Source organism: Lemur catta, chromosome 8 (genome assembly GCF_020740605.2).
Source record: "Lemur catta isolate mLemCat1 chromosome 8, mLemCat1.pri, whole genome shotgun sequence".
In the NCBI taxonomy this organism is placed as follows: domain Eukaryota; kingdom Metazoa; phylum Chordata; class Mammalia; order Primates; family Lemuridae; genus Lemur; species Lemur catta.
Genome location: NC_059135.1, coordinates 77,306,951 through 77,319,182, shown reverse-complemented (window position 1 = coordinate 77,319,182; position 12,232 = coordinate 77,306,951). Strand labels below are relative to the sequence as shown.

At 35.4% G+C, this 12,232-nt stretch overlaps 1 protein-coding gene across 1 annotated transcript in view; it reads right to left on the bottom strand.

Moving 5' to 3' along the window:
- GTDC1 (glycosyltransferase like domain containing 1) overlaps positions 1 to 12,232 on the bottom strand; it is a 246,997-nt gene that overhangs the window by 46,282 nt on the left and 188,483 nt on the right.

The following is a 12,232-nucleotide window of genomic DNA, read 5'->3' as shown; positions in this document are numbered from 1 at the left end:
TCCTGCTAAAATGGCATTGCCGTTCTTAGGCAAAAGCTCATGGCAGCCATCTTGTTAAAAACGGAAATAATTTGTGATATTTACAGTGTGGGTGCTTGATGTAAGAGCTTCAAAAAAAATTTCATCCAGGTTTAGTAATACTCTAACTAACAATCATAAAAATGTGAAGGGACATTTGGTAGCCTTTTATAGACTTCATTTACAAGGCAGATGCTGCTCCTTAGAAGTGTTTGTAGCTTAATTCCATTTTTCTGTACAGTATGTACTTGTTTTGGGTAGGCTGAAAATGAAGATGAAAAAAGATGACTTTATTTAGCTATTTCTTTTCTTTTCTTTTTCTAGGAGAGTGAAGAAAAAAACTGATTTTAACCAATAGAGATAGCAGGCAAAAGTGATAGTCCTGTGTGAGCTACTGAAGTACTCTGTATTACTTACTACTAAGAATAGCTAAAGTTTATTAAGTGCTTACTCTGTGCCAAGAGCTCTGCTAACGCAATTACATATACCATCTTCTTTAATCCTCAGAACAATCCTATAATGCAGTTGACATTATTCCCACCTTATAAAATAGAAAACTGAAGTTAGAGAGCAGGTAACTCATCTGAAGGCACAAGGCTGGTAACTGTGACAGCCAGGACTTTATGTACAGATCAGACCCTACTATGCTATAACTATTACTGGGCCAAAACTGTAGCCATAGAATTAGTATAAATTTACTGTTTAAAATCAGGAAGCTTATAAATATATTTTTAAAATGTTTTAAAGGAATTGAACATACCACAATGATAACTCCCAAATTTCTACCTTCAGTCCTGACTGCTCATCTGAATAACAGACTTGTGTATCAGTTTCTAACTTGAAATCTCCACTTGCACATCTAAAAGATATCTCTAACTTAGTATGTCCAAATGTAAGCTTTTCAAAACTTTTGCTACCCAAGTATTCCCCATTTCTGTAAATAGCACCTTCATTCATCTACTTACTTAGGCCAAAAACTTCAAAATGTATATCCTGACCACTTTTTATGATCTTCACTGCAACTATCCCAGTCAAACCAGCACTATACTAGTCTGGATTATTGCAGTAGCTTTCTGCATTCATTAAAGTAGGTTCACTGCATGAAATAGGTAAAAAAATGTATTAAGGCTCATATAAGAGTACTAGGCAGGTGGACAGATCAGAAGGGCAGTTCTCTTCCGTGGGGTCATTCAAGATCTGAAGCCAAAGGAGGCACTGTCATCTTCATCAAGTGCCTTCTATGTCTGCCCAGACAGAAGGAAAAAAGAAATGGGAGAATGTGAGTGAGACATTTTTATGGACCAAGCCTAGAAGTGGCCTACATGACCTCCTTTATTACATTTATTGTCTAAGATCCAGTCATGCAGCCACCCCAAATGAATGGCAATAGAGGCTAGACAACATGGTCCAACTGTATTCCCAAGAAAAAGAAAGAAATTTTGTTGAACAGCTGACAGTTTCTTCCATACCTCCTCATTCTAGAACTCTGGCTCTTGGGTAACAATTCAGAAATTGGGGAAAAAATTTCTCCTATAACAGTATTCTCGTTAAAACTAAGGATTGACTGTGGTAGGTAAAGAAGGGCAGTAGTGTAAGGATCATGTCTAATTTCAGAGGGGAAATCCTTTCCTGAAAGCAGCATCCTTGAGCGGTGCCACCTAAAGCAGAAATCTTATGCTAAGTCTGAGGAAAGTGGCAGTGGCAATGACATGATACTAACAGAGGTTTACTGGAGTGGTATTTACTAAAGAAGTACCTGGTTTCACTTCTGTAACAGGAAAACAATTTTGGGGGCATGAAAACATACACACTGAGTCATGGAGAGCTAACAATCAGTTAAAGGAAAGTTGCACATTTTTTTGGTGGTGAAAGAAGTGACAACAAGGGTTCTTCACTAAGTCTCTGCGACTCAATCGATTATTTTTACATTAATAACTGTTTATAACATGTGGGTGGAGGGAGGAGAATTTTAGTGATATTAGTTTTCAGTTGAAGAGACATAGTATTTTAGCAGACAAAGATGGCAAGAGCACCTTTTCGTTTTTGTCCATGTCCATAGAAAAAGTTACCAGAAGTGAAAGAACTTGTAAGAGGTGGTTTCAATGAAGGCAGTACAGTAATGAAGATAAAATGGGATTCGAGGCAATAAATCTTTTTCTACTCTGTAAATACCCCCGTTTCAACATAAAGGCTCTTTAAAGAAATAAGAAAACAAAGCTTTCAGAAGGGGCTTGATACATTATTTATGAACTTATCAAGTGAAAAAAACACCCACTCAGACATTTTAATAAAAACTTTCAACTAATGTATCTAATTTTATTGGTATTTAAAAAAGCCAATTATGAACTGGAAAGTTATTGTTTGTTAAACTGCTACAACGGCTTTCTGCAAATAGAATGTTTACAAACCACTTGGAATCACTTTTCCAAAGTTTCAGCTTCTGAAGGTCAAATAACTATGTAACTGCTTAATAAAGAAGCAAAGAAGTACCTCTAAATGTCTCTCAGCTCTGATGGGCTTATATTCTGCTCCTTAGGTGAGGTATTAGCAAAGCTTATTTATTTTCATTTCTAAGGCTTTTATTTGCTCATTCCCTTGTGGTAAAGCTGATTTCCATGATGATTCCCTTCTTAATTTTAATACCCTTTTTACTCATCATATAGACATAAGAATTTTCCATAAAATAATGAAATCCTTGCAACGGAAATGAAGACAACTCAGAGAGTAAAGTAAACTAGCTCTTTTTTCAATTAATTGATCCACTGTCATGTGCATAGAAGACTTTTTTCAACCTAGGAAAATAAGGTTAATTAACATAAAAAAGCCTCACTCATCTAGATGCTGAATTTTGTATTTTACCCATGCTGCCTTAAGTGTCTTGATTTCCCAGTAATGACCTAGTTCTCCTAATGAGGAACATTAACCCCTGGCTGTAGCTGTCCAGGACTTAATTGTCAACTCCGCTGAAATAGGGGAGTTTGCCGATCAGCAGGTATGCGGTATATTAACTCATGTCATTTCAACCCCTAATAAATAAATCTGTTGCTAAGGCAACAGGAAGATCAGCTCTATCAGTATTCTACCCTCCCAGGAACCAGCTCCCCCCGCCTCTTGGAGGAAACTGCCGTTCACACCAAGCTTACGAGAAAAAAAAAAAAAAAAAAAAGGAAATTAACTACATGTAACCATAATTAGAAGTAACATCGTTCCTCATCTTAGAAACATATCTAAATTAATAAAAAAGGACAGCAAAAAGAGAAATGCTTTTGACTAAGATCACGAGAAATTATTTCCCTTAATGGGAGATATACATTATGAGTATATATCTGAGTAAGAACAAATCTCAAACATTTCACCTCTTTGTGTTTCTGAATTTTCCCCTTCTTTTGTTTAACCAACAAATGATGCTACCTCGAATAGTGCTGAAATAGCTAATTAGTTGCATAACCAATAAAGATGATACAAGGGGGAAAAAACCCTTACATAATTTATAATAGTTATTGCTATTCTACCTTGGAAATCTTTGGTGTGATTGAGTGAAAAAAATAAAAGGAAACAAAAATAATATGGTCATTTAACCTTTGCCTGGGTAACCTAGAAGAGCCATAGGATCTCGTTCACTTGGGATTTTAAATGAGAGTTTAAAAAGTGATTTCAATGGATTGTTTTAAAACGATTTAACATCTGGATTATGGTGGAGGGGTAGGTGAAAAAATAATCTAGGGATCTTCCCTTCTGGATTTATTTTTCAATGATAACTTAGAAATTATGTTGGTTTTAATCAGTTTGAGCTTTTCTGCTCAAATGCTACTACTCTTCTGTTAAAATAAATTACTGTATTTTAACAAACTCCTGAAGGATTTATATTTACAATTCCTGTAAAGGTGTTTCATAAAAACAAACTGACCAAAAAATCATAGGTTTTATAAAAGGAAGGCTGATCACATGACCACCTCCACCTGTCATTTGGTAAATTCAATTCCTCTGTGTTTTCACTGTTATCTTTCCCAGGAAGAGAATACTTGTCCTCAACTGGACTTCTTGAGCATGTGATAGTCAGTCACCAAACAGTCACCCTATAATTCATCATCATCATTAAGTAACATCGACTAAGTTCACCCATATGTCAGGTACTCTGTCTAGATCTGCTGAAAAAATCCCCCCAAACAAAAGAAAGTTTCTGTCTCTATCCTGGAGGACTTTAGGACCTAAAACAAATGACACCATATAAAACAGGAAATGAGCAGGGCTTGGAGGCATGTGAAAAGCACAAAGTTCTGTTACATGTTTACGTGGTGCGCTGGACTGCACAGTGCCCTTGGTGTGTGGAAATTCATAGTCAGGGGGATTCACACATCACTGGAATTTAAATCAGGGGCAATGTCAGTGGGAGGCAGAGGATTTCAGGGCATCGCTAAAGAAATGTTATGGTAGCTACTATCATGGAAAGGTAGAAAACACCATGCATTAAGAGCAACAGGGATGTTAGTACTGAAAAAGGGAGGAAAGAATGGGCTAATTAAAGAGAGACTAGGTCAACTGGAATGGTGTGAAGAAAGGTTTAGTGACCAGAAAGGAGAAATATATTTAAACATACACACACTCATATACATAACACAAAATGTATAAAAAGAAACAATCTATCTACCTACCCACCCACCCATCCACTCATCTATCCATCCATCCATCCATCCATATCACTTAGCTTTCTACTTCCTAACTCACCTACCCCTGACCCGTGATTTTAAGTAAAGTCCGGTATAAGAAATTGATCAAAAGAGTGAGGACACAAGGACACAAGGGCGGATGATGTGGGTCTTGAGAGGCTGAAGTTGACTGTCATAAGCATACCACAATCAAACAGCACCATTTTCAACAATTAGTATGTTTATGAAATGAGTCAGGTTTAGCAAACTTTTTAACCATGTTAGGTAGGAAAGGGTAACAAGAGCTTTAGTTTATGATATTCTAGAGATAACAATACCAAGATAATAATAACTATAGGTGTGGAAGTTCTTTATGCTGACATGGTGTGTTAGAAAGTTAAAAACAACCCAAGAGGCAATGAGAAATGAAATGTTGATTCTGTATTTATTTTCTTCATATGTTCAATGGTTTGGAAAATAGTCACCAAGGCACCTATAAATGGAATTTTGTAAATTATAAATGGGATTTGGTAAGGCTATTATTTTGGACATGAATTTCCTAGTATCTATTTTCCTACTACTTATTTAAAATCCTAGAATAGATTACTACAGATTCATCTATACTGCTATGATAGAGGACAAGATAAAACTATTAGGCACACAGTAATTTTAGCTAAGTATTTGATTTCATTTTTTTCAATGATTCTAGTAAAATTCTTTAGATAGCTTTTTGTTTTTAAAATGCCAGAGTTCATTTTAAATTCTTTAAGGACAAAAACAAACCAACCCACCAGCAAACAAAACTGTCTCCAAAAAACTCTAGGCAAAAACATGTAACTGAAGAAAACTTGTCATCCAGTTGAGAATGACTATAAACAACTAGAATCTTATCATTCATGTGAGCTTGGACTGTCCAATTGATGAATAAACACAGAACCGGTTAGATGATCCCTTTCTAAGATATTGGCCATTATTCCTAGTAAATCTGAGAAGTCGATACTTATAATACTTCTTACATTAAAGATTATTTAATGGAAATGTGAAAATGGATAATGCTATTGGAAAGCACCTATGGAATTATCTTTTTTAGAGACTGGAATAAGTAAGATGGATTGTCACAGGTCGGAGGACGCTTTGGTGGCATGTGCTGAAAGGCAGATGGCCGGAGCACATGACCATCTTTTCCAGAACGGTTATTCTGTGAGAATCATACTTCTCTTAGAAAAACAGATTTATACATAACACTAGAACAGAACAAAGAACATTAGTGTCCAAAACCCAGCACTCTGCCTTTCTGTTCACATCCTGGCATGGCACCCAAAACTGACCTCCAAAAGTATTCTAAAGGTAATGACCAGTAAAACCTGAAAGATTTAAGATGGCCTATTTACCAAACTTTTCCTAAGTTATCTCAGTAATGAGAAAACCAAGATAAGTTTACTTTGGCCTGCAAAGCATATCATCCAATCATCCAAAACACATCTTTTCAGAAGGCAGTCATCAATTTTGTTTTCAAAGCTATATTTTTAAACCTCAGAGAGTCAAAGTATGAAAAAGAGTAACTTATTTTACTACCAAGTAATAAAGCATAATTTTCCATTTTATATCAATCACTTATTTTCGGTTAGAAATCGCCAAAGTTTCTAAAAATACAGTATGTCAAATTCTTTCAATATTATGGCACATGTTTTACTTCAGTGATTTACCTAAGTGTGTTTCAAAACTGTTTCTATTTCTGAATGACTGGTCTTTTTCCTTTCCAAATTCACACCCTTAATTATATCAACTTTGCATAAATCGATTTATCATAACTTTACAGAAAATGCTGCAAATACCATACAGCTCATAAAAAGTCATTCTACTTTAAGTGAAGAGCTTTGACAATTTCTCCGCATCCCAAATGATAAGGTCACAGTAGAACTTATAACTACCGCTACTCAAATAATTTCAAAGTCCTTAATATGCCTCACAGCCCACTCCTACCTTATTTTTCCTAACCAGAATATACCTACTTCATAGGGGGTTTAAGACCAGAACACAATTTCTTATATCATCGATCTCTATCCTATGGCTTCCTAAACTATTTAGCCCATGTTGAGAGAAATCTTGTTTGTTCTGAGAGGGTTTTCTGACATATGATAAACACGTGTTTGCTATCAAATGCTAAGCCAAAAACTGTAATATGTTAACATTCAGGGCAAGAAAATTTAGTCTGTGAGAACTAAAAATGAGCCAATTCCAATGGCTGGTGGCAGCCATATTTATATATATATATATCATTATCAGTTCCATTGGACAGTGGTTCTCACTGGGTAGACTGAATTCCTGAGAGTACTCAAGACCAGTTTAAGTTGCCTGCAAAGTCAAACTATTTTCATAAGGATCCTTAGATGTAATTTGCCTTTTTCACTGTGTTGACATATGCCCCAATAGTGCAAAAGCACTGATGGGTAAAACTGTTGGTGCCTTTGCGGTTTTACCCATCAAGGGGTAAATCAAGGCAATGGCACCAAACTGAACCAGTAGGGATCATATTCTTCACCACTTACACTTGCAGTAAAAGGAAAAAAAGGAAAAAAAAAAGAAAAGAAAAACATGTCCGTTTTACTTAATGTCCTTGAAGAAGCAGTAGAAATGAGTAATTTTAATAAATTTCATCCCTTTAATAGATATCTTTTAATATTCTGTATAATAAAATGGGAAATATACACAAAGTACTGCACACCAAGGTACAATGGCTGTCTTGAGGAAAAGTATTCATAGGATTGAGGTGTGAGCTAAACAATTAATAGCTGTCTTTTTTAATGAAACACTGAGTTTACATCAAAGAATAACAGACAAACCATGGTTAATCAGACTGGGCTATTTGGCACACATTACCTCAAATATGAACCACGTGAACCTGTTACTTCAAGGAAAACAACTGATAATATTTGTTGCAATGATAAATTCAAGCATTTAAGTGAACATTAGAATTTTGGAAAAATTGTATTTATACTCTTAGCCTGACAGCTTCCCAATACTCAAAAATTTCTATTATGAGATCAGTGGCAATATTAACAAATATAATTTTTGTGTCAACATTTGGAAGATCTACAGAACTCAGTGAACCTATATTTTCCAAGTCACCAATGCATGATATCACAACATCCATTCAAACTGCAAGTAATAGAGCATAAAGAATTCACTGATGTGGTTTCTGATTCCACATTACTGCTAACCTTTAAGGAACTCCTACTTGTCAAGTTCTGATATAGTATCAAAGAAGAATACCCACAATATTCTGAATAGGTCATTAAAACACTCCTCACTTTTCCAACTATATCTCTTTGTGAGGCAGGATTTTCTTCATAAACTTCTACCAAAACAACATATTGTAACAGATTAAATACTTAAGCAGATATATGAATCCAACTCACTACTAGTTAGACAGACATTATAGATTTAAAGAAATGTAATGTTGCTCTTCTCATTCATCTTTTTTGTTTTGGAAAATATAGGTATTTTTTGTAAAAATACATTATTTATGTTAATATGTATTGGGTTCTTTATTGTTATTTTTAAATAATTTAATGTAGATTTAAAAACTTTTCCCTTAGTTTTAATTTCTAATACAGTAAGTATTGATAGGTATAATCCCAATAAACAAGATCTCTTCAGTGTCTCAATAATTGTTAAGAGTGTGAAGTGGTCTTGAGATCAAAGAGTTTGAGAACTGGGGTCTTGAGAGAGTGATCTTTCAATGTATTCTAAACTTGTTTTTACTTCTTGGTCCCTCCCACAGTGTGTCTTTTGTGTCCATTATAATAAAGAGAATATTTACAAAAGGGTTGGAACCTGGCATAATATTAGAATATTTGTATAATATTTGGGAAGAAAATAGTTAAAAAAAGCAAGCATTGCCAATTGCAGTCTATTTTTTACAGGTCTTTATAAGTCATTTCTATTAACTGTGCTTTGCTATAGATGTTTATAACAAAACATTAAAGACAGTAGAAAGAAGAAAACAAATTACTCTGCAGAGAACCCAGAAACTCTACTAAAATACTGTCAGTTATTTATCTACTGTCAGCAGAGGTTGCACACTATAATCCTTGACAAGCTCAGATTCAGAAAGAATGAGGAGAGGGGGCAAGCATTGCATTTAAGGGCCTGTTCTCATGCACAGACATTTTAACACAGATTTAAAGCCAGAATGTATCTTCTAGAAAATGTCACTTTTGATTTTGATACATATTCTAGCAAGTAGGCTCTACATTTGGTTGACTTAGTACGAGATATGTTAGAGGCTAACACTATATTTTAGACCATTCATGATCCCAGCGTGGAACTAACACAATGAGGTCAGCATCACTTCATTTTTAGAGTTGGCTACCGCAACTGCATGATTTCATGGGCATTTTTTTTATGATAAGGAGGAGGGTTTTATTTTTGTTTTGTCAGGCAAGGTAATGACAGGGTCTAAGAACCCTATTGCCCTCTCCAGTGTTCATTTCTCCTTTATGCTGATAGGGGAAACAATCATCAATGCGTTCTCCTGTCCTGAAATACCTTCTCTCTGGAAGAGATACATGGCCAGGGTAAAACTGTAATGAACTGAAAAGCTTCCTGCAGCCTAAAGAAAACCCCCCTTTGCAAGCAGGGAGTTAAAGTTGCTCTCAATACTGACAAGAACATGCGAAACACAAGGATGGGGGAAGCTCAGCCTGAGGGGGTTGAATAAGAAACACAACCCTGGTCATTTCTAGGAGAAAACCATCGTTTCCTTCAGAATACAATTCATATTGACCGGTCAATTATATGATTTCCACCCATACGATCAGGGGTCTAAATAAATGTGTGCTTGTAGCTGGGGATGTTTGATGAATGCTGAACCAGAATCTTAATTTTCTAATTCATATTCACCAATTAAAAATAAACTGTATTTTTATGAGCAAATTTACATAAATCAGATGATAAAGCATCTACCAGTAAAGGGTAGGAGTTCAGCTCACAATATTTGCATAAATTCTCCTAAAGAAAATATAGGCGTTTTAGATTTTCATTGAAGAGTCTTGCTGCGTTGGAACTCTAATGGGCTTAGAACAGTAAATTTTGAAGAAACTGATTGCTACCCCTGTAGCTAGTAAATGTCTGCCTAGACCCAGTGGCATTTGAAAAAAGTGTTTTATCATAAAATTATCCCAGCAGAGTCCATTCTGCAAGATAACATCATCATCATCATCATCAGTACTCCATGCAGGACCCAACAGCTCTGGCACAATATTGCCAGTCATTTATCTGTTGTCAGCACAGGTTACACACTGTAATCCTTGACTGCCTCGGAATTAGAATGTCTTTGATGTCCCCACAAGAGTTTTTTGCCCGAAGGCTTTACCAATGCTCGGCGGCTCAGTGTTTATTCCTCGTAATCTTCCTCTCATCTCCAGGCTAGCAGTGACAGATGGTTATGGGCACACAATAGTATTAAGAGTTTGATATTTTTTTTTATGCTGTGCTCTCTGTACAACAAATAGCTATCAGACGCGGGCCAGAGAGCTGACATGGCTCGCTTAGGTAATGGCAAACAAACAGCTCGGGTTGATGCTTTCTGTCATTTCCCCTCCTAACCCTGCTTGTTTTCATTGTATACTCTCAAAGGTAAACTATATTAACCTTATAGACTGTTATTAAAAAGATATATCTATATGAGCATAAAGTGCTTTTCTTTTCTCTTTTTCTTACTCTTTTGATTATGAAAGTAATACTGCTGACATATTGAACAAATATCGAATGTCAACATAAATTTTTAGTGTGTGATAATATCCCCCTTCATATAGCTGTGTGTCAGGCGGGAACTCGCGGATGATGCATAGCAGTAAATAACCCAAACAAAATTAGTTCTCTTGTCAGCTTCTACCTTGTATGTCCCCAGGCATCAGTAAAATTGACTGCACGCTAGATTTTCAAAATTAGCCCTAATGTTAGCTATGTGTCTGGCAACCTCCAAGTTTCCAATGTTCTACTATATTACCCGTAAGGATGAATGTGTTACTTTTATATTTTGGCATTTACTCTTGCTGATGCGGCTTTTTTCCCTCTTCTCCAAATTAAAAATAATTTAGCTTTAACAATAAGAACGTGCACAAACATAATGCTGCATCTCTTTAAGGAACTAACTTTAGGCAATTAAATTAAATTAAAGCAAAAATATACAAAGGAAGAGAGGGAATTATTCAATTTAATATTGTTAATTTTATTAACATAGCTGTCTTATTTTATGCAAAGTACTGAATAACATGGTTCTCACTCTTTCCTCCATATTGCTGTTTTGTAACAGCAGTCCGCAAATTATTTAACATTTTTTATGATAACCCAGAACTGAACTTTTTAGCACTGATTTTCTTGCAATAAATATTACTTGAGAGACTACCAAAGGTTAGCAGAATAAAAGGAAAGGCTTTTCAGAAGGGAGTAAATGATGACATCTACTTTACCTTGAAACAGGTTAATCTCATCCAGAGCCACTGCATTTTAAAATAACATGAAGGAATACTAAACTTTGTCACATTCTAAGTAAAATATGATTTAAAAATAAATGTTACTCCCTTAAAAAGGCTCTGCTGGAAGTGTGAAGTTGAACAAACAAATCCAAAAACACATTCCACATCAACTTTCAATCCCTAAATTTTACGTTCATACATTTAGAATCAAAGATGAAAATCCCTTTAGGTACCAGATGCTGCAGATCAACTGGGAGGGCTTCTGGAGTTTTAATGTGCTGGAAGTCAAATCCTCGGCAAAGGCGCTTTGCCCGGCCGGTGTAGTGTGCTTATTACTTCACCTGCAAACAGTTGCTCTCAGAAAATCGGGCCTAATGATCAGCCCAGCATCTCTGCAATAAAGAGACCATAATCTGTGGGGGAAGTGAACTCTAATCAGGCCACATGCAGATTAAACTAACTGGGAGGAATAAAAACTAGATTAAAATGTTCATGCCTAATACCAGAAGATTATCAGGACATTTTACCTCTTTAAATCCTAATTTATAGGAGCTGGGGTTAAGTTTATGAGTTTATATTTGGTGGGATTACACACCACAGTTGATTTTCCTCTGTTTAGAAAAGATTCAGCTAGATAGAAAGTATTTTGCTTAGCACAATACAGAGGCACTGGGGTGAAGGGAAACAGTATCAAATGTACTGATGTATATCATGATAAGCAAAATAAAGGCACCCAGTTGAAACTGGTCAAAGCAGTAAATAATGGAAATTGTTCTTATTTTAATGGTAATGCTGCTTTATCAATGTGCATATGTGAAATAGTTTTGTGATGATGTGTGTGTAAATATAAAATACATATAAAATGGAATCCTATTCTTATACCTTGAAACTTCTTGAATAAGATTTGATTTCCTAGAAGTGCCTAGCTACTGTTAGTTGGTCAAATCACTGCAAATAATGATCTGCAATTCAAATTTAATCTAAGCACACAACCATTAATGTAAAGATATTGAGTAGTAGCACCTTGGCACCACATTCATAGTACTACCACATTAAAATCATCTTTTTTCTAAAGCTATAGCAACA